This window comes from Lepidochelys olivacea, assembly GCF_965140295.1.
Source record: "Lepidochelys olivacea isolate rLepOli2 genome assembly, chromosome: 7".
In the NCBI taxonomy this organism is placed as follows: Eukaryota; Metazoa; Chordata; order Testudines; family Cheloniidae; genus Lepidochelys; species Lepidochelys olivacea.
The window spans coordinates 107,856,749-107,878,242 of NC_140417.1; positions in this window are offsets into that span (position 1 = coordinate 107,856,749).

The window sequence follows — 21,494 nt, forward strand, 5'->3', positions numbered from 1 at the left end:
AAAGAGCTTGGCATGTTCCGTATTTTATTATTTTTGTAGAAGAGCAGCACAGTATACTGATATAAGACTGCATGACTGCTCTTCCTGTCATGAAGAGGTGATGTGTATCTCATTAGGCCATCACATGGAGGTTATTCCCTGGTGACACAAATCTGTGCTCACTGGCAAGGTCAATTAACTGTTAAATATATTTGGTATGACTAGCTCCTTGCAAACATGCACGAGGTGCTTTCATGAAGTCGAGCTGTGGCTCTTTGGCTTTCCAGGAGAATGTTGTGGCAATGTCTTCTTAATTGGTGGGGTTTTTTGGGAACAGGCGGAAGCTGGTGCTTTGCCAGGATTACATTGCCTTTCTTCTTTTGGATTATTTTTTTTTCCTACTCTTTTCCCCGTGTGCTACGTTATAAGAAAGATACACAGTATTCTTCCAGTCCTCTAACAAATGTATAATAGATGAGTATCTTTTAAATTAAATAGAACTTGAGCTGACCTGTCTCTGACTTGGATTTCTTAACAGTATAAAAGACTGCCTTTCCAACAGTCTGAAACCTGTGGTCTTCAACCTTAATCTAGGTATGATTAGTAATTAATGGACCTTGAAAAGTGCCTTTATTTATAACTGCCACAGGTTGCTGTTGTCTAGATACCAATCTCCAGTTTTCTGTTTCGTCTTGAAACGATATCCATAATAATGGGGCACGTATAATTATGTACCTATATGCTATATTTTCTTTCAGAAATCACCTTCTTTGGAGAATGATGTTGTATATTTCTTTGACACTGGAAACAATGTACTTCTTTATTCAAGTCACTCCTGATAACACCATATCTGTTACATAGACAAGACCCAAGTATCAAGTACTCTTCATGGAAGAGAACATCTGAATATGGGACAACTGCTCTGGGTCCAAGGAGGTGAAATCACATCAAGGGGTAGCAGTGAACATGAGATTGTTTTGCAGCCGGATGTTCTCAAAATACAGTGGGAATTCTGTGTCACTGCTAGGTGAAATGGATTCTTCCTATCTGTGGCTGGTTAAAGTCAGTGAGTAGCCTCTAGATAATGGGTGGTCAATTATTTTTTGTGAAGGTCCAGATTTCTTGGTCAAGGTATGGTCAAGGTCCGGACTCCAGAGAAACATTTTTCACATGACAAGTGCACCTGTTAAATGAGCACATACAATGGTGTGTAATGTACCCAGGGCCTATTGCGGGGTAGTCAATAAGAGGACCGCTGGCCAAATCCAGACTGCCAGAGGCTTTTGACCAGACCATGAAACTTTGGGGGGCCATGGGCAATTAGTGGGCTTAGTGTGGGCAGAGGAGTGACTGGCTGCGTGCTTGCGGGAGCTGGTGCCTGGGCTGATATGTAACTCGGGGGGAGGGAGGTGCCCCCCCAGCCTCCCTAAGTGGAGCTCTACCCCTGCGGGGCTGACAGCAGGAGCCCTGGCGCACCTCCCATGGGACTGAAACTCTGAGTCCTGGTGGGGCTCCTGCTCATGCTGGGACACAGGGTTTCAGCCTCGCCTGAGGCATGCTGGGACTTGTGGCTTCAGCCCTGCTGGGGGAAGCTTCAGTTCAGCATACCTCCTGCAGGGCTAAAGCCTTGATTCCAGGCAGTGCTGAAGCCCCGAGTCCCAGTGGGGATAAAATTCCAAGTCCCGGCTGGCACGCCTCCTGCTCATGCCAGGACCCGGGGCTTTGGCCCTGCCTGAGGAGCGCCTGGACCTGGGACTTTGGCTCTGCCTGAGTTGTGCCGGGACCCGGGGCTTCGGCCCTGCCTGAGGCGTGCTGGAACGGAAGCACCCCCTCTCCAGGCAGGGCTGAAACCCCAACTCCTGGCATGCTTCCCACGGTCCTCTGAAAAGCCTCTTGTGGTCCAGATTTGAACCCCAGGCCGCCTCTTGACTACCCCTACTCTAGCTCATTTTCTTTTTAAGACTGTCTTAGGGCTAGTCTACACTGGAATCGCTACAGTGGTGTAGCTATGCCCCTGTAGAGCTGCTAGTGCAGACATTCTTCCGATGGGAGAGAGCTCTCCCATCAGCATAATTACTCCACCGCCCCGAATGGAGGTAGCTATGTTGGCACAAGAACTTCTCCCATTAACATAGCACTGTCCAAACTGGCTCTTAGGTTGGTGTAATTTACGTTACTCAGGGAGGTGGCTTTTCCACATCCCTGAGCGACACAAGTTATACTAAGGTAAGTGCTAGTGTCATGTAAAAAATCACTACTAGAGGCTTGATCCAAAATTCCTGGAAGGCAGCTGCAGTCTTTCCATTGAAATCAAGTTGGTGTGGATCAGACCTTACACAGAAATGATCGCATCAGATACTACTTTGTTTCTAATTGTTTGGGTCAGATAACAGAAACCTGATGATGAATTGATTGCAACATTACATGACCTCTGCCAATATTCTTGACAATTCCCAGTCAGGGTTCAACTCAGGATGTGATACAGACATGAAGGTTGTGGAACGGGTAGGTGATCTTATGGCTATAGCCAGAAGACAAGCATCCCTGCTAATCTGTTGAATCCATAGTTATCTTTTGGCATACTAAATCAGGAGTGCTTCTGAGTCCTTATGAGATCAGGCAGGGTTGAGCAGAGTTGCATTAAGCTGCCATTCATGCTCCTCAGGAATAGATTCCAGAGGGCAGCTGCTTCTGTCACCCTCACCCCTGCAATCAGATCTGAATCTAACATTCCCCAAAGTCTGGGGATATCCAGACTTGGTATTATTGTTTGGGCCCATTTCTATTTTACAATATTTATTATGAGTAATATTATAATGGTGGTACCTACAGGTTTCAGCTGTGATTGCTAGGCACTATACAAACGTACAATAAGAGGCAGTTGATGCTCCAAAGAACTTACAACTAAATAGATCAGGGTAAGAGAAAGGAAGTACGCCATGTTACCGATGGGGAATTGAGGCACAGAGAGATTAAGAAACTGGCCCAAGGTCACACAGGGTATCTGTGGCAGAACTGGGAAATGATTCCAGATCTCCAGCATCACTTGCCCCATAACTTCAGCCGTCCGGAACACAATGCCATCCACAGCCTCAGAAACAATTCTGACATCATAATCAAAAAGGCTGACAAAGGAGGTGCTGTTGTCATCATGAATAGGTTAGAATATGAACAAGAGGCTGCTCGGCAGCTCCCCAACACCACTTTCTACAAGCCATTACCCTCTGATCCCACTGAGAGTTACCAAAAGAAACTACAGCATTTGCTCAAGAAACTCCCTGAAAAAGCACAAGATCAAATCCGCACAGACACACCCCTGGAACCCCGACCTGCGATATTCTATCTACTACCCAAGATCCATAAACCTGGAAATCCTGGGCGCCCCATCATCTCAGGCATTGACACCCTGACAGCAGGATTGTCTGGCTATGTAGACTCCCTCCTCAGGCCCTACGCTACCAGCAGTCCCAGCTACCTTCGAGGCACCACTGACTTCCTGAGGAAACTACAATCCATCGGTGATCTTCCTGATAACACCATCCTGGCCACTATGGATGTAGAAGCCCTCTACACCAACATTCCACACAAAGATGGACTACAAGCCATCAAGAGGGGGAGGGATAGCTCAGTGGGGGGGGGGTGGAGGGATAGCTCAGTGGTTTGAGCATTGGCCTGCTAAACCCAGGGTTGTGAGTTCAATCCTTGAGGGGACCATTTAGGGATCTGGGGCAAAAATTGGGGATTGGTCCTGCTTTGAGCAGGGGGTTGGACTAGATGACCTCCTGAGGTCCCTTCCAACCCTGATATTCTATGATTCTATAAGAACACTATCCCTGATAATGTCACGGCTAACCTTGTGGCTGAACTTTGTGACTTTGTCCTTACCCATAACTATTTTACATTTGGGGACAATGTATACCTTCAGATCAGCGGCACTGCTATGGGAACCCGCATGGCCCCACAGTATGCCAACATTTTTATGGCTGACTTAGAACAACACTTCCTCAGCTCTCGTCCCCTAACGCCCCTACTCTACTTGCGCTATATTGATGACATCTTCATCATCTGGACCCATGGAAAAGAAGCCCTTGAAATCACCATGATTTCAACAATTTCCATCCCACCATCAACCTCAGCCTGGTCCAGTCCACACAAGAGATCCACTTCCTGGACACTACAGTACTAAACGATGGTCACATAAACACCACCCTAAACCGGAAACCTACTGACCGCTATTCCTACCTACATGCCTCCAGCTTTCACCCTGACCACACCACATGATCCATCATCTACAGCCAAGCTCTGCGATACAACCGCATTTGCTCCAACCCCTCAGACAGAGACAAACACCTACAAGATCTCTATCAAGCATTCTTACAACTACAATACCCACCTGCGGAAGTGAAGAAACAGATTGATAGAGCCAGAAGACTCCTACTACAGGACAGACCTAACAAAGAAAATAACAGAACGCCACTAGCCGTCACCTTCAGCCCCCAACTAAAACCCCTCCAACGCATTATTAAGGATCTACAACCTATCCTGAAGGATGACCCAACACTCTCACAAATCTTGGGAGACAGGCCAGTCCTTGCCTACAGACAGCCCCCCAACCTGAAGCAAATACTCACCAGCAACCACATACCACACAACAGAACCACTAACCCAGGAACCTATTCTTGCAACAAAGCCCGTTGCCAACTGTGCCCACATATTTATTCAGGAGACACCATCACAGGGCCTAATAACATCAGCCACACTATCAGAGGCTCGTTCACCTGCACATCCACCAATGTGATATATGCCATCATGTGTCAGCAATGCCCCTCTGCCATGTACATTGGTCAAACTGTACAGTCTCTACGTAAAAGAATAAATGGACACAAATCAGATGTCAAGAATTATAACATTCATAAACCAGTCGGAGAACACTTCAATCTCTCTGGTCACGCGATTACAGACATGAAAGTTGTGATATTACAACAAAAAAACTTCAAATCCAGACTCCAGCGAGAAACTGTTGAATTGGAATTCATCTGCAAATTGGATACAATTAACTTAGGCTTGAATAGAGACTGGGAGTGGCTAAGTTATTATGCAAGGTAACCATATTTCCCCTTGTTTTTTCCTACCACCCCTCTCCCCCGACGTTCTTGTTAAACCCTGGATTTGTGCTGGAAATGGCTCACCTTGATTATCATACACATTGTAAGGAGAGTGGTCACTTTAGATAAGCTATTACCAGCAGGAGAGTGGGGTGGGAGGAGGTATTTTTTCATGCTTTGTGTGTATATAAAAAGATCTTCTACACTTTCCACAGTATGCATCCGATGAAGTGAGCTGTAGCTCACGAAAGCTTATGCTCAAATAAATTGGTTAGTCTCTAAGGTGCCACAAGTACTCCTTTTCTTTTTGCGAATACAGACTAACACGGCTGTTACTCTGAAACCTACTCTAGTTCACCGTCTTAACCACAAGATCATCCTTTCTTCATATGCTATTTTTATATAAAAAAATCCATCCTTGGCTTTTAATTTACAGTAACTGCTGTGACAAAGTTCCTCCTCTACCTTGGTGGGTCTTGCGCTTATTGGTGGATTTGCTCGCCTTGGAGTTTCACAGCAGCCCTCAGTTTGGCCGTTTTCGTGAACCCACAGTCCAGGTCAACTCCTCCTGTGTCCGACCAGGAGTTGGGAGGTTTGGGGGGAACCCGGGCCCACCTTCTACTCCGGGTTCCAGCCCAGGGCTGGAATGCAACTGTCTAGAGTGCCTCCTGGAACAGCTGTGCAACAGCTACGACTCTCTGGGCTACTTTCCCATGGCCTCCTCCCAACACCTTCTTTATCCTCACCATAGGACCTTCCTCCTGGTGTCTGATAATGCTTGTACTCCTCAGTCCTCCAACAGTATGTGTTCTCACTCTCAGCTCCTAGTGCCTCTTGCTCCCTGCTCCTCACACGCACAACACAAACTGAAGTGAGCTCCTTTTTAAACCCAGGTGCTTGATTAGCCTGCCTTAATTGATTCTAGCAGCTTCTTGACTGGCTGCAGGTGTTCTAATCAGCCTGTCTGTCTTAATTGTCTCCAGAAGGTTCCTGATTGTTCTGGAACCTTCCCTGTTACCTTACCAGGGAAAAGGGACCTACTTAGCCTGGGGCTAATATATCTGCCTTCTATTATTCTCCTGTAGCCATCTGGCCCAACCCTGTCACACTGCATGTATAATTATTTTTATATATAATAGTTATCCATTAATTAGAACTAGAGATAGGCAGGAAATGATTTTCCCTATCCTGATGGGGCAAAAAGTAGATATGTAAAAAATAAAAAATTGTGAAGTGAAATCCAAGAAAAATAATTAGTTGTGTCATGTTTCATTTTGTATTTGACCATTTTTTAAACGTTTAAAAAACTATCAATCATTTTAACTTTCTGAACAAAAAGTTCTGAGCAAAAAAAAAAAAAGAACCTTTTATTCTGAAAATGTTAAAAGGGGTCATTTTGGCAAAACTTTTTTTAAATTTTTTTTCAAAAAAGGGAATTCATCAAAAGCAACCCTTTCCTGTGAAAAATTTCAGTTTTGACAAATCAGTTTTGTCAGACAGAAAATGTTTCAATGAAAAATTCCCCACAGCTGTAATTAGACCCCTCAAGGCCAAATGCATGCACTTCTATCAACCCATCTGTTTTCTATAGTACCCATCATCATAGTTTCTAAGTGCTTGTCTTACTATTAACATTTTTTAAGTGATTGCTTAGATTTTTAAACCACTTTAGTTTGAAATGTCTTTTCATCAGATTTCTTTCTCCCTTTAAAACTGTAAGCAGAGTGTTATTCTTATATGGCAGACCTGCATCTCTATCCTGAAAGATGTCTTAATCTACTAGGAGATTAATTCTGCATCAGTGTGTTTTAATCTTGAACACATAACTCAACAGATGAATATTCAAAAGCAAAATCATTCCTCAGAGTTCTTTTCACATAAGGAAATTAAGCATAATGAAAGGGCAAGTGTAGTTTTGATGCCAAAAATGTGGAAAAGATGGAAGTGGTATGTAGCTAGCACATAAAATACAAAGATTTTGGTTGCAAAAAGCATTAAAATATAATTATATGACGTTCTTCTTTAGCATATTTTTCTGATGGATCAATTACTTAGAAAAATGCAAATTAGGGTAGGTGGGATTCTGATTGTCATATATTATTTTAATATATTCTCATTTCATTATTTATCTGCACATTTATGAGCTTTGCAGTAAAAAATAGCATTGAAGGAAGAGAACCACCTGCATAATTTAATACATAGTCTTTGAAAGGGATGACTTAACTGATTAATAGTAAAGATGTATCCCTACATACAAAGTCCATAGAATAAGACATCCTTTCGTAAGGAGTTTTCAGTCTAATGCAGATAAGACAAAACACAGGATAACAGGGCAGGCAAAAGAGAGATCATAGAGAGTCAGCAGTAGGAAGAATTAATGGAAGAAATAGATAACTGACAGATGAGAGGTGAGAGACACATGGTGCAAGACATGAAGAATCAGGCCCAACAGTATAAATAATTATCCTTCTTCCATTATGAGCTTCATGTTTCCATTCTTGGTGCCTTTTGTGTTTGACGTAGTATCTCATCTATTGTCTACCAACTCTTCCTTCTTTCATAAGCACTTCTCATGCTGATCTGTTATCTGCTCCAATACTTTTAGGCTCAGATGGTAAAGGAATCAATGTTTTCTGGGCCAAATGGATCCATTCACATTGTTGGTTATGGGCTGGTGCTTGCTGGTGCCAAAGATTTGGACACACTGAATCATTAAAAACTATGTCTGCATTGCATACCACTGGCAGTGGTGTGTAGGGTATGTGTAGCTACATGCTGCAGCAAAAAGCAGGCTGCATCACACTGTGGTGTGTAACTACATGTGGCAGTGAAAGGCCCTGGCAGGGTGGAGGCAGTGGGGAAAGGCTCTGGCAGAGGGAAGCTGCTATAGCCTTTCCTCACTGGAGATTTTCCTCACTGGGCTCCAGCAGCTCCACACTGCTGGAACGTTTCTCTGCCGCAGGGAGCTGTCAAAGCCTTTCCCTGCCAGAGCCTTTCACTGAGGCAGGAAAGACTCAAGGAGCAGGGAGGCACTGGGATGCTACACTGCTAAAAATATCATTGTGAACAGCAGAGACACTGCTTGGGCTCATGGAGAGCCATGTAGGGTACATCCCTTATGAGTTCAGGCGTGTCTTTACTTAAGAAGTGCCTCACTGTCTACACTGCTATTTATACCTTTGCTAAGGGGCATGCAGTGTACTTACTCTACACACCACAGTAAGGAGTGTACAGCATAGACGGACCCGAAATGTGGCTGTATACATGTTTTGGTGAAGATTCACGTTAAGAAGACAGGCAGCATATCTATTGATCACAGCAGGAAAAAGTTGGGCTTGCATGACTTAGTGACCCATGCTGCATATTTTAGGAGTAGCCCAAATAGGTTCCCTGTGGCCTCTTTCATCTAGTCCTCCTTGGCTGAAAGTTGGAAGCTTCAATGCTGCATGGTAAAGGAGGATAATGGGAAAGGCCAGCTCTCATTAGACCAAATGCAGGGAGGGTTCCTAAAAAGATAAAGACTCAGATCTCTCAGAGTCTTGCTGACAGAAAACAATTAGCTAAGAGACTTCACTTAATGGAATAGGCATTGTACTGCAACATGAGCCAAAGATATAGTTCTAGCCGCCTAATAACAGAAAAAAGGAAACAAATACAATGCTACATATATTGGATGCTTTATATGGTTTAGTATTTTTTTCAGTTGTTGATGTAAAGTATTTGATTCTTTTTGTTGCTCTTCTCTGATATTTAAGGTTTCAAAGTAACAGCCGTGTTAGTCTGTATTCGCAAAAAGAAAAGGAGTACTTGTGGCACCTTAGAGATGAACCAATTTATTTGAGCATAAGCTTTCGTGAGCTACAGCTCACTTCATCGGATGCAACATCTGATGAAGTGAGCTGTAGCTCACGAAAGCTTATGCTCAAATAAATTGGTTCGTCTCTAAGGTGCCACAAGTACTCCTTTTCTTTTTTCTGATATTTAAGGAATTTGAAGTATGTTTTGTCTCCAGAACTTTAAACTGTATTTACTCCAATGTTTATATGGTTTACAGATAAATTACTGATAAGGATAAGGATTTCATTTTCACAGATTCAATGAAATAGTTGAATAATTTGACTTTTAATCTAACTATTTAAACTTCCTAAATCCGCTGGTAGGGGGACCACCCCTTCCCGCTGCCCCTCCATGGGAGATGCAGGGAGTGCTCTCCAATATATTTTGCCATTCTGGCTGTTTTCCATAATGCAGATTTATGAGTGGACAACAAATTACTGGAATCATAGAGCCAGATTCCCAGATGGTGCAAGTCCCTATAGCTCCATTAAGGACCCTACACCAATGGTGTGCAATTTAGGACTGCCTGGCATTGTTGGGGCTGGTTCAGGCCTAAGAATCAGGGAGCCGTAAACCTCTTTTTCTCTTCTCCAGCTCTAAGGAATTATTTTTATATATAATAGTTATCCATTCATTAGAACTAGCTCTTCTGCAGCAGAAAGTCTTTATTAAGTGAGTATGTAACTTTTTGCAGGATTGATCCTTTGTTACAGTTACATGTGTTTTAGCTCCATTTAGATTGTGAGATCCTTGGATCTGTCGCTGACCATGTGCCTGAGAAGCAGCTAGTACAATGTGACCCAGATTCTCACTGGGTTCCTAAGTGCTATGCAATACAAATAATAATAATAATAATAATAACAATAATAATAACATTTCCTGGACACACATGAAACAAATGTTTCAATCTAAGCAGGGCATTCATTTTTGAAATATGAATTTGAACTATGCAGAAAAAAGTGAGCATATTCCAATGGTGAATAGCAGTAATAAGGGAATCTAGGAGTAGAATATAGTTATGTTTGAATAAGCCAAGTCATGCTCATGTTCCTTGGCAACTCTAGAGAGCCCCCCACATTTCCAGGTGCCATCTGAGTTGAACATAAACTTGTTGCAAAAAGCTGTTAAGAATGGAAAAGATCAAATTTGTGGTTTGTTTGATTCAGTTTTAGGTTTTTTTAGATAAACAAATGATAAAAATGAAACTCTTCCCATTTTACTATCACACACTTCAACTCCAACATATTGAATAGGGCAGGAACTTTAAGGGAATTGAGCACTGAACGCCTGGTGACTTTCATTGAGAATTGGGTGTCTAACTCACTTAGGTCTCTTTGAAAATCCCTGCCTAATGTTGTTTGCCCACTTAAAAAGAGAAAATAATCCAGAGAGAAGTGCATGACAGTAAAATTGGAAAAGCTCAATTTTTGTCATTTGTTTGTTTAAAAAACCTGAAACTGAATCTTTTGTCTTTTCCATTCTTAACAGATTTTTGGAACAAGTTAATATTCAGTTCAGATGTCATCTGGAGATGTGTGGGGCTCCAACAAGCACGGGCATGATGTGCATTTGTGAGGGAAAGATCACAGAAGATACTCCATTTGGATTCATGCAGCAATAGGGAATCTCCATTGGTTGCTAATTAATTATCATGATTTCTATTTATATATTAGTTTTTATTATATATTTTGACGTCTAAAGGCCTCCATTACTCATGGTGAGTAGAACTTGATTCTTGAGTAGTTTCATCGATTTCAAGGAACTACTTGATTTAGGTAAAGGTGACATAATCTGGCCCTTAGAGCAGAGATGCAGCCTCTAGAATTTCTCCGTGTTAGGTTGTCAGGTGTCCAATAATCATCTTGACACTGGCTCCATAAAACAGATGAACTCAGATGTAACTCTGTGTCCCTTGCTGTGTGTTGACTCTGTTAATGATCAATAAACATGGCCCACACAGGGTTGAAACATCCCACCCCCTCTGTTTATTTTGCAGTGTTGCTATGCATTATAGTGACTCAGACCTTCTTTGGGGGAGGGACATTCTTACTCAATGAGCACATTTACACTTTATCTGATGCATGGCATTTTCCTGGTTTATATAAACAATTATAAAAAATAACCTGATCAAAGAGATGGCATGGTTAACACCTGAAGTGCTGTACTCAGTACATTTCAGTAGCTCAGATTAGCCATTTCCCCAGCATCTGATTTGCTTGTGTATGTGAAAAAAACAACAACCCTTCATGGTTTACAAACCCATGGACTCCCTCATACCTTACCTGTATGGTACCACACTGTATCTATAAGTAATGCCAGTGACTTACTGACAGATTGATACTCAGATGAGGGTAAAAGGTCGCGTGTGACTTCTCACTTATAACTCATCTGCTGAATGATCATTGTGGCTGAAAGGAGCAATGCGTCTTCTTAATTTTTAGGTTTTTCAGTTAGGCTTTTTTTTCAGGATAATTTCCTGAATGGTCTTGCTGCTTTTTGTGATAAAAGTCCAAAGTTAGAGAATCATAGACTTTAAGGTCAGAAGGGACCATTATGATCATCTAGTCTGACCTCCTGCACAACGCAGGCCACGGAATCTCACCCACCAACTCCTGTAACAAACCTCTAACTTATGTCTGAGCTACTGAAGTCCTCAAATTGTGGTTTAAAGACTTCAAGGTGCAGAGAATCCTCCAGCAAGTGACCCTACCCCACGCTGCAGAGGAAGGCAAACCCCCCCCTCTGCCAATCTGCCCTGGGGGAAAATTCCTTCCCAACCCCAAATATGGCGATCAGCTAAACCCTGAGCATGTGGGCAAGACTCACCAGTCAGACACCCAGGAAAGAATTCTCTGTAGTAACTCAGATCCCATCCCATCTAACATTCCATCACAGGCCATTGGACATATCTACCGCTAGTAGTCGAAGATCAATTAATTGCCAGAATTAGGCTATCCCATCATATCATCTCCTCCATAAACTTATCAAGCTTTGTCTTGAAGCCAGATATGTCTTTTGCCCCCACTGCTTCCCTTGGAAGGCTGTTCCAGAACTTCACTCCTCTGATGCTTTGTTGTAACCTGCTTTGAACTGTTAGCAGTTCCAATACAATCATAGAATGGAGGCTGTAGAACACAGCCTTTCTCTGCAGTGCCAAAAGGAAAGCTCTCATCAGTTTCAGGTTGAAGTGCAGAAGCAGGGCAGTGAGAGAGCAGTGTTAATAAAAACACTGAAAATGAAACGTTAGCATGGAGTGGTGAAAGAGCTCAATTTTATTTTGTTTTCGCACATTAGGTTTTGCTTAAAGCAGACAAGCACCAGGGAGAGCGTTCTGAAAAGGAGCTTTGTATAGGAGCTGGAGTTCTATCCATCAGATTTGTCATTTCAGGAATGTAGCCAGATGTATTGACTTGCTAGCAATTGCACTGGTGCCATCTGGCCTGCTGGAGGCTTTATTAAAGATGGAAAAAACTGAACAGGAGAAATGAAATTTGTTCTTCATGCCATTAACCTTGCTGCTTATTTAAAGAGGGGGAAAATGTAACTTCTTGGCAGGGGGTTTACTATTTGAAAATCAAATATATGGTTTTAAGGAACACGAGTTCCAAAACTCAAAACCAAGCAATGATGTTTATATGTAGACTTGAAAACTGGCCTCCACTGCTGTCATTTTGTATATTTTTCAGTATAAAAGCACTTTCAAATCCTACTGTTCTGAGTGGAATGAAAAAATATCAACCTTATCCCACTGCAATAGCCAAAGTGAGTCACTCTTGATTCTCTTTAATATCTGATGGGTTTACGTTCCCTTTTGTAGTTGTCTCCTCTTTTCTGAGTACTGTACTGTATGCACAATATTTGCTACTTTAGACAGGGGAGTAGCTTTCTATTGTATTCTAACTTCAAATCCTTTCTTTGCTGACTAATACAAATTGTTCTCCTGTATAAAACTACCATTCCTAGAAAAAACTGGAACTATACTTACATTTATTGTTTTTATACCAGCACGCTCTCTGATGTTCCTATTTTAAAGACTAAAATCCAATAAATGTCTGACCTTAAATATTTCCACACATTCTTCCTATCAAGGTGGATTTTTAAAATTAATATTAGAAGAACTAGGATAAAGTTCACTATGCACTTTCTATCTAGGTACATACAATACAACACTCATTAAAGTTAATGGAAAGGTTTCTTTCACAACAATGAACATTGGATCAGCCCCTTGAATGCCCCATAACTGAAATAGCTGAGCTCCTCAAATGCATTGATCAGTTGTTCATTTAAGCTCCCCGTGGTGCTTCCCTACCACAATGATTTGCCACCCTTTTACAGGATGTGGTGTACATTTCCCTTTGTCCCAGGCCAACTCCATTTATCTGAACCCACTTTTCTCTGGCCATACCTTCCGCTTCTGCACTTACGTCCATACCACTGGAGAATTCCCCAGGGGAATCCTTTAGTAGCCAGGTAGGCTGGGTTTGGAGCTGCTTTGTGCCATGGCAGTTGCAAAAAGCAGCCCCGACATACCAATGTACCACTAAGCAAAGCCATTGATATGCATTGCATCTCCATTTTGTCCACTTGCAGTATCCTAGAAATAAATTCCAAATAGCTGTGCTTGTAATGAGAAGGTTGTTTCTATAATATGGCAGCTGAAGTGGAAGGGGCTGGATTTTCCCCTCAATGCATTCATTGGAGGGCATAGTTTTCTATTGCTGGGTTGTTGTTTTGTTTTTTAAAAATACAGAATGTTAAAACATTACTGATGTTATGACAGCAGCAGACTGAGAGTGCTCCATGAGATGAGACACAGGACAAAATGCTTCTCTGGCCAGGAACCACACACTGACTAGGTCAAGAGAAGCATAAACATCACAGAGGAGGAGAAACAGAGTTTACTCTGCTTGGCTATCTTTCTGCAGGAATTTCCACCCATGGAGAAGTTGTGACCAGAGTTTGGTAGCCGTAGGAAAAGTGTAAACTGCCCACATCAGCTACTGAGGGTTATGATGGGGAATGGAGGATAGTGGCCAGTTCTGAAGTTTGAAGGGGGAATGAAAGAGTGATTGGGAGAGATGGCAGAATTGTATTAATGTGGGTTCAAAAGCAATAATGCTTCTCCTCAGAATTTCTGCCCCTTTTTCTAAATCCCATCCAAGTAGTAGTTTGGGTTGTTTGCAGTCAGAATGATAATTCTTCAAAAGTTTATTTAGTTTCATGTGCATCATGTGTTATATATATATATAAAAATTACCGACAAGATGTAAAATTACATATTTTCATCCGAAGTCTCAGTGGTACAAACCTTCGGCATAACAATAGTTGATTTTTTGGGGTCAGTATAGCATTATATAAAATATTATGCCAATTAAAAGAACTAAACAAAATTCAAACTAAGTTGCAAGCTCCAACAAAAGAAACAAAACTAGTATGGATATATATTTTTTGTATAATTTAACATATCATTTCCCATTTATCATATACACACAGAGATGTAACCAAATAATTCATTTTACAATTTTTAGTATTTTAGAACCATTTGAGAGAATATGGATATAGATATATGATTTCTATTTTAACATATGTTATTCATTTAGGTAACATACACATTTTTAATTTTTTTGCTTCTGAAGTAAGAGTGATTTTTAAATCAAGCCATTATCAAGCCATTATAATATTATTTAATTGCATGGGGCTCAAATGATTTTTTTATTATTGCAGTTTATTATTTTCTTCACAAATCTGTTTTTAAGGGTTTTTTGGCTTTGGTAGAAAAAATATAGAAGTTAGTTATTAGAGAAGAAATTTACCCCAATGCAGAGAGCCAGTACAAGACCTATGCGCAATGTAAGTCCCACTTAAGTCTCTAAATAAGACTTAAGTGAGACTTTAGAGATGTATCGACCTTGTTCTGGCCCGCTGCACACAGGCCATTTATACTTAGGATACTCTTCATATGATTTTTTTTTCCCAATGGAGTTCCTGTTGCTAAGTAATCTTTGGTATGTGTTTAGCAGGTTCAACATCAGTCTGTATCTAGTCAGGAATATCAAATAGTGAGGATCCATTCATTCTCTGTTGTTGGTGTTGTTATAGGTAATTGGGAATTTTCAAGCGAAATGGTTTTTCATTGGAAAATTCTGACGCATCAAAACTGAAATTGCTTGCAGAAAAGTGTCAGTTTTGACAAATCTCCCAATTGAAAAAAAATTGAATTCTTTTTTCCTGTTTCAATATTTTCAAAATGAAGGATTTTGTTTGTTTGTTTGGTTTGGTTTCAGACAAATCCTTGTTTTGAAATTTTAATTAGTTCATATTAAAAAAATAAAAGAAGAAGAAAGGTCAACACTGAAATGAAACATGTTGAAATTCTGAAAACTCAATATTTCTCTTAGACTGATCTGAGTTTTTTTTTTCAGATTATCAGTTCGCAAAAGCTTTCGAGATTTCGACTTTTCGACTGATTTAGGACGGGAAAGATTTTCGAAATCTCAGAAATTCTCATGGTGTTTAAAACCCTTTCCCACCCTGCTCTAGAACCTGCACGGTCTTTTCTGTAGTAAATATGGCACAACCCTTGTGCAGGGTCCCTGCACACCAGTGAATTTCACCCGAAGACATTTGCTTTCAATCCAAAAGATGCTGGCTGAATTTATGGGAAAGTCTGTTTAAAAAGTTCCCTAGCTCATTTACACTGCTTGTGGTTAAACAGTTTCACACGGAGCAGTAGTATTAAAAATATAACAGCACATTTCATTTGTTATAGTACATTCAATATGGATCGTTTGGGCGAAATTCTGCCCTTGGTGTAGGCATGTTCAACTCCCATTTAAATCAAGGGTGGTTTTGCTTATGAATCTGAGGATGGCATTTATCCTGTTATGTTTTAAAATGAATTCAGATGAACAGCAGTTTTGATGTAAAAGATTAAAAAATCTAGTTCACTACAGAGAATAGTGGAATAACATGGCTATGTGATCCAGAACTGCTTGCAGAGTGTAACATCTATGCAAGACATAGTTTTTACATCAATTATAAAGTCAGAAGGGACCATTGTGGCCATAGGACTTCCCTGAACTAGAACACATCCTTTAGAAAAGCATCCAATATTGATTTTAAAATGGTCAGTGATGGAGAATTTATGTATTCTTTTTCTAGTGTATTGTACACCCTTATTTAATAGGTTTCTAAATAACTCTACCTGTGTTAGTCAGGAAGGTGAAGAATAGATGGCTTTACCTACAGGTCTTTTATATAATGTTCATCAAAGAAGGGCTGGTGATTGGATGTTGTCATCCACTTCTAGACCACTCATCAGGTATAATCTGGCGCAGTGTTTTTGTAGTTGACAAGATTCCAGATTATAAACACTGCCATGGCATTTGACAGCTAGTTAGTAATCTCAATGGCAACTTCAGCAGGGAGCCAAAGGACTGAATGGCAGGGGATTGACTTACTTTTTCAAATCAAAGAATGGTCCTCCAGAGCGTGGAGTCGAGGCTCTTTGATAAGGAATTTGAGGAAAGCTTGAACTTTTACTGCCTGTGTTATACCTGGTCTCTGGATAAATGAAGTATTGTGAACTCCAGGATTAGATATCATTCATGAGTGCTATGTTCGATCAAAAAATTAAAAACATATTCTAAAGTGTAGCCAAGATACTGGCCTTTTGGTTCTTAAACTCACCTAGACATGGCCCAGGATTTACTTTCAGTGGGGTTGGGATTTTGCCCCAGATACTTGGAAGACTGCAAATTGGTGCTTTGCTCTAGTAAAGGCTTGCTATGAATGATACCTCATTTCTTAGGAAATATGTTTTCTTTCAACTCCAGATTTTCCAATATGGAACATCACCTCAATGTATTAGGGTTAAAATTAGGAATGTACTATCCAATGAGAAACAGCTGTGAGAAATGGTTCCTCTAGCATTGCATGTCACTTCTATTATACTGCCAAACAAAGACCAATCTTGATAACGGAAATGACTGCAGTCTTGCTGTTCCTTCTACTGTTCAGGTTTGTCTGTTGCAAATGTATTATTGTGCTCAGTAGAAGCAGTCTGATGTGATTCAGAAGAGGAACTAGTTATTCCACACTACTTTGCTAAGGCTGACCGCACTGCTCTTTCCACTGTTAAGTGCACTTAAAAGTCATCTGACTAAAAGAGGACATACTAGGAAATTCTTAAACGGTTGCTCTTCTGATTCCTTTGATGTCCTTAAGCCCCATTCTGCTGGCTGTTCCCAAACCCCCACATTAAGTGCAGTATTAACCTAACTTTGCAATTAAAATGTGCAGTGTGACACAGTTTGATGGAGCACATGTGCTCTCTCACATTAAACACCCACACGCATGTATGTGCACACACAAACCCAGAATATTACATGGAGGTCCTTAGTTAAATCACTGTCCACTCAATAACTCTTAAATTAAAAACACTACAGTCGATCTCCAGTTTCCTTTATTAGGTGATCATAACTCTGTATTTCAGTAAACCTGAACACAGGAAAGCAATTTTAGTAAACACAATACCAGAAAACAATTTTGAAGTTACTTACTGGCATCTAGAGCATAATAATCCCATACAGTTAGATAATTTGATTTGGGTCCACTCTCCAGCCTGTGCTTTTTATTAACCTTTTGAATAGCCCATTATCCATCTACTCAGGTGCTGCCGTTTCCTCATTCAGCATAATGTAGAAGGGTAACCAAGATATACAATATTGTTTAAACAGATTTAACTATCTGGCTAGATTTTGTGTCCATGCACATTGCCCTGAAAACACGAATAATTGGGGAAAAACTCCAAACACAAAAACAGGCTGGGCTTGAGTGCACGGTAAAGTTGTACCACCCAGTCAGAGATCCCCAGAACATGGAGGGGTTGCACGGGATGCATCTTCCCTGGGAATTGTACCTCACCAGCTCCATATGTGGATACAGCTGGAGAGAAAGCTCATGATCCTGTGTCTTCTCACCTTTCCCTGTCCCCTTTTGGATGATATGCACCTACACTGGGAGTGATTGTCCCTAACTTTTGTGCATGGTGTGGAATAGTGTTTGTGCCCTCCCCTTCCCTGAAACACCCGCAAAGATAAGCTGGCATTTTATTGTTGAAATTACTGTATCAGCCATTCAGTAACAGAGCAGTATCAATATCTTTCAAGAAGCCACATTTGTACTAGCCTGACATAAAGGCTTTAGACTATCAAAACCCTTCTTTAACCATGCCAAGAAAATAATTGAAAGCATATTTAACTATATTGAACGTAGAAACCTAGAGGAATTTCACTGGTATTGTGGTTAGTTAAAGACAAATACTGAGAGACATTTAGACCATGGTTTTTATGAGCTACATATTCATATCCCTGAAATATGAGAGTCTTTAACAATGATATCCATTTTAAAAGCAGTGTTCAAGGTTCTTTTGAATTGTTCTTGTATGATTTTGGCCACATCAGTAATTTTTACTGGGGGACGCTCCAATCATGAATCTGGCCTTATTCATTGCAAGCAATTTGAACCTTCTTTAGGCTATTGTGCTTCTATTTTGGCCACACTGGAACGCTCTTCAGCTAATTTTCCAGCTTAGTGGATATTTTTTCCCCCAAAGGCAACCTCTCTCCAAGATTGCAATCGATGCAAACTTTCCCTTCAGATCAGAACTTATAGGCTGGCTCTGTGTTATCACCTGACAACAGTATCATAGCTGTCAACAGCAGATCTGAAGGAATTATTTACCCACGGTGCAGAGAATTATAGAGGACAGGAGTCTATCACCCATAAAAGTCTTTCAATTTTCTGAGTCTGTTTCTAGTTCTAATAGCTTCAATCTGTCCTCAAGCTGGATTTCCCTCTTGTTTTAAATCATACTCAAGACACCTCCTAATAAATTAGTTACATGATTTGTAACGATTCAACCCATTTATGTACAAATTTATTTTATTTCCTTACATTTATTAAAGTCTCTATAGGTGTCTACCCAATGTTCTGGGAGTATAATATTTTTTTGTACTTGTTACTTTGTTGTTACATTCATGATTAAAACTTCTGTGTTTGTGTTGTGTTAACACACACACGTTCTTTAACTTGCAGTTCTGGGGCGGGACTGAGAGCAAGTTAATGCAAAGTGGGACAGGATTAGGATGTGGGAGTATGTCAGTGTTAATGCTCAACTAGTGGGATTAGGATAAGGCTATAATTGAGCAATTCAGCTAACCTGGGATTCACTGGAGGGTTTTCAGAAGTACAATATACAGGCATGTCAATGAAGGGAACTTTTGACTGTCAAGCAAATGTGATATTGAAAGGCTCTAATTGCATGGTAACAGGGTTAAGCACTTATCTCATTCTGCATGTATAAATGTAAGATTCGCTGCTGGTTTTGGCAAAAGGTATGCATGAAAATCAGTATTTCTGAATGTTTAAAGATAATGGGACAACGAGAAATGAAAAAGTGTTTTGTCTGAGGAAGTCAAAAATGGTGGGCAGATGATAGTATTTATGAAATACCATTAAAGACACGCTATCTGGTAGAATTTAAAGAGACTCCGAAGTGATAACTAAGCTCAAGGGACTTTTAAAAAGGCATTTTAACAGAATGCCTAGTGCCAGCAATTTACTAGATGAAGACAGATGAAATTTCACATATTTCTGTAATCCCTCTAGTTCATGGATTGAGGTGGGTAAAACTGTGTAGCTTTAATAAATACATCAGAGATGAAATTCACCCCTGTGCAGAGGGCCCTCAAAATAGGACTTAAGTGGGAGTTAAGTGATATGTATGCCTTGTGCTGGTCCCCTGCACAGGAGTGGATTTCACCCTCAAAACATACAGTTATGCCTTTCAGATATGTCATATCACAATTTAAAGTTGGTGAACCCACCCTTGATAAATGACCCCAAATGCATACTATTTTAGAGGGCCCAAAAACATGGATCATTTTTTTAATGGTTTTACTTTCTTATATCCCTGCACTTCTAGTCATCACATCACTGACTTTAGCTGGTGTGCCTAAAGTGATCATATTGCTTAAAAAGCTGTGCAATTTGTCTTGCGTGTGCTTATATCTGAATAAGTAACGAAATATAGCCTTGTTCTGATGACATCACAGCTATGGGCTAAGACTAAACCTTTCTGCCTCTGGCTGATGGTGGGATTTTTGCTCCGTCTGATATATGGTGTGTGTATATATATATATATATATATATATACACACACACACACGCGCACTACACTGGCAATATGCCAGTTTGTATGATTGTTTTATTGGGTGTCCACTGTTATTAAGCCTTCCTGTTTCCCTCCCATGCTTTCGCTTTATACTTCTGAACTGCATTTCTGTAACCAATTTGCATTACTCTATATTAAGTTTCACATGCCATGTGTCAGCTAAGTTATACAGCAGATCCAAAGCTTTGAATGCATTTTGTTGGCCATGCCATATTTACTACTAACCCAAATGTGTATCATCAAGGGATTTCGCTCGTTTTGAGATGTTTTCTGTGTCTGAGGCCATGTACATACAGGATAGATTAAAAATTAGTAAAGGTTCAAAAAATGAACCCTCTGGGACTCCTCACAATACAGTTTCCACACAGCTCTGGAAGGATCCTCCTATGTTCTGATTTTTTGTGCTCGTGCAACTGTTGAACTATTCTGTCGATGTATGCAGAGGTTGGCCATGCCATCCTATGTGTTTGTACAGTGCCTAGCAGAGTGGTGCTCTGGTCTTGACTTGGGAGCCTTTGGGGGCTACTGCACTAAACAAATAATAGCCTGATTGACATCTGTGATATGCTACAGCTGGTAAAATATGTATTTTTATTTATAATATTTGTAAATCAAGTACTTTAGAAACTATCTTATGTTAGCTATAGTTAGGCATTTCTAAAAATTAGTCACAGCACTATAACCTCGTGGACTGTCTAATACTGTGCTGTATCGCATTTCCTAGTAAGAATGAGATCCTGAAGATTCAGCAATGGCAGTCTACACAACATATTTTTTTTTATTTTTAGCAACTCTCTTGGTTCTTGCATGGGCCACACATTCAGACATCTGAATACTGTGCTAGGTTTTGCCTATTTGCTTTAAATGTTGCACTCTGCTGTGAGTGGAATGAATACAAAGGGCCTTATTCTCTTCTCATCGACACCATTGTAATAACTGAGCAGAGAGTCAGGCCCAAATGACTTAATTCTGATCTTACACTGATGCAAAACAGGAGGAGTTCAGCTGAAGTCAACAGAGCTAGTCCAGTGTAAAGCGGATGTAAAGAGATCAGAAACAGGCCTCTTCAGGCTCTCACTCTAGGATACATTTACTCATGCTCGTGGCAATATATTCACAAAGCTCTGAAGTGCTGGTTTGTCAGAGTTCACAACAGTTCACTTCAGCTCCAAATAAAATATTATCTGACTTGGCTTTCTAGCACCAGTAGATGTAACAGTAGAATGGTTCTAATTCATTTTACGAATCCAGTTTTCTTACACTAGTTTCTTTATTGGAATTCATGCAGGGCTTTCTTTAAACAGCCTTTCACTGAGGAATAACAACACAGTGTTTAT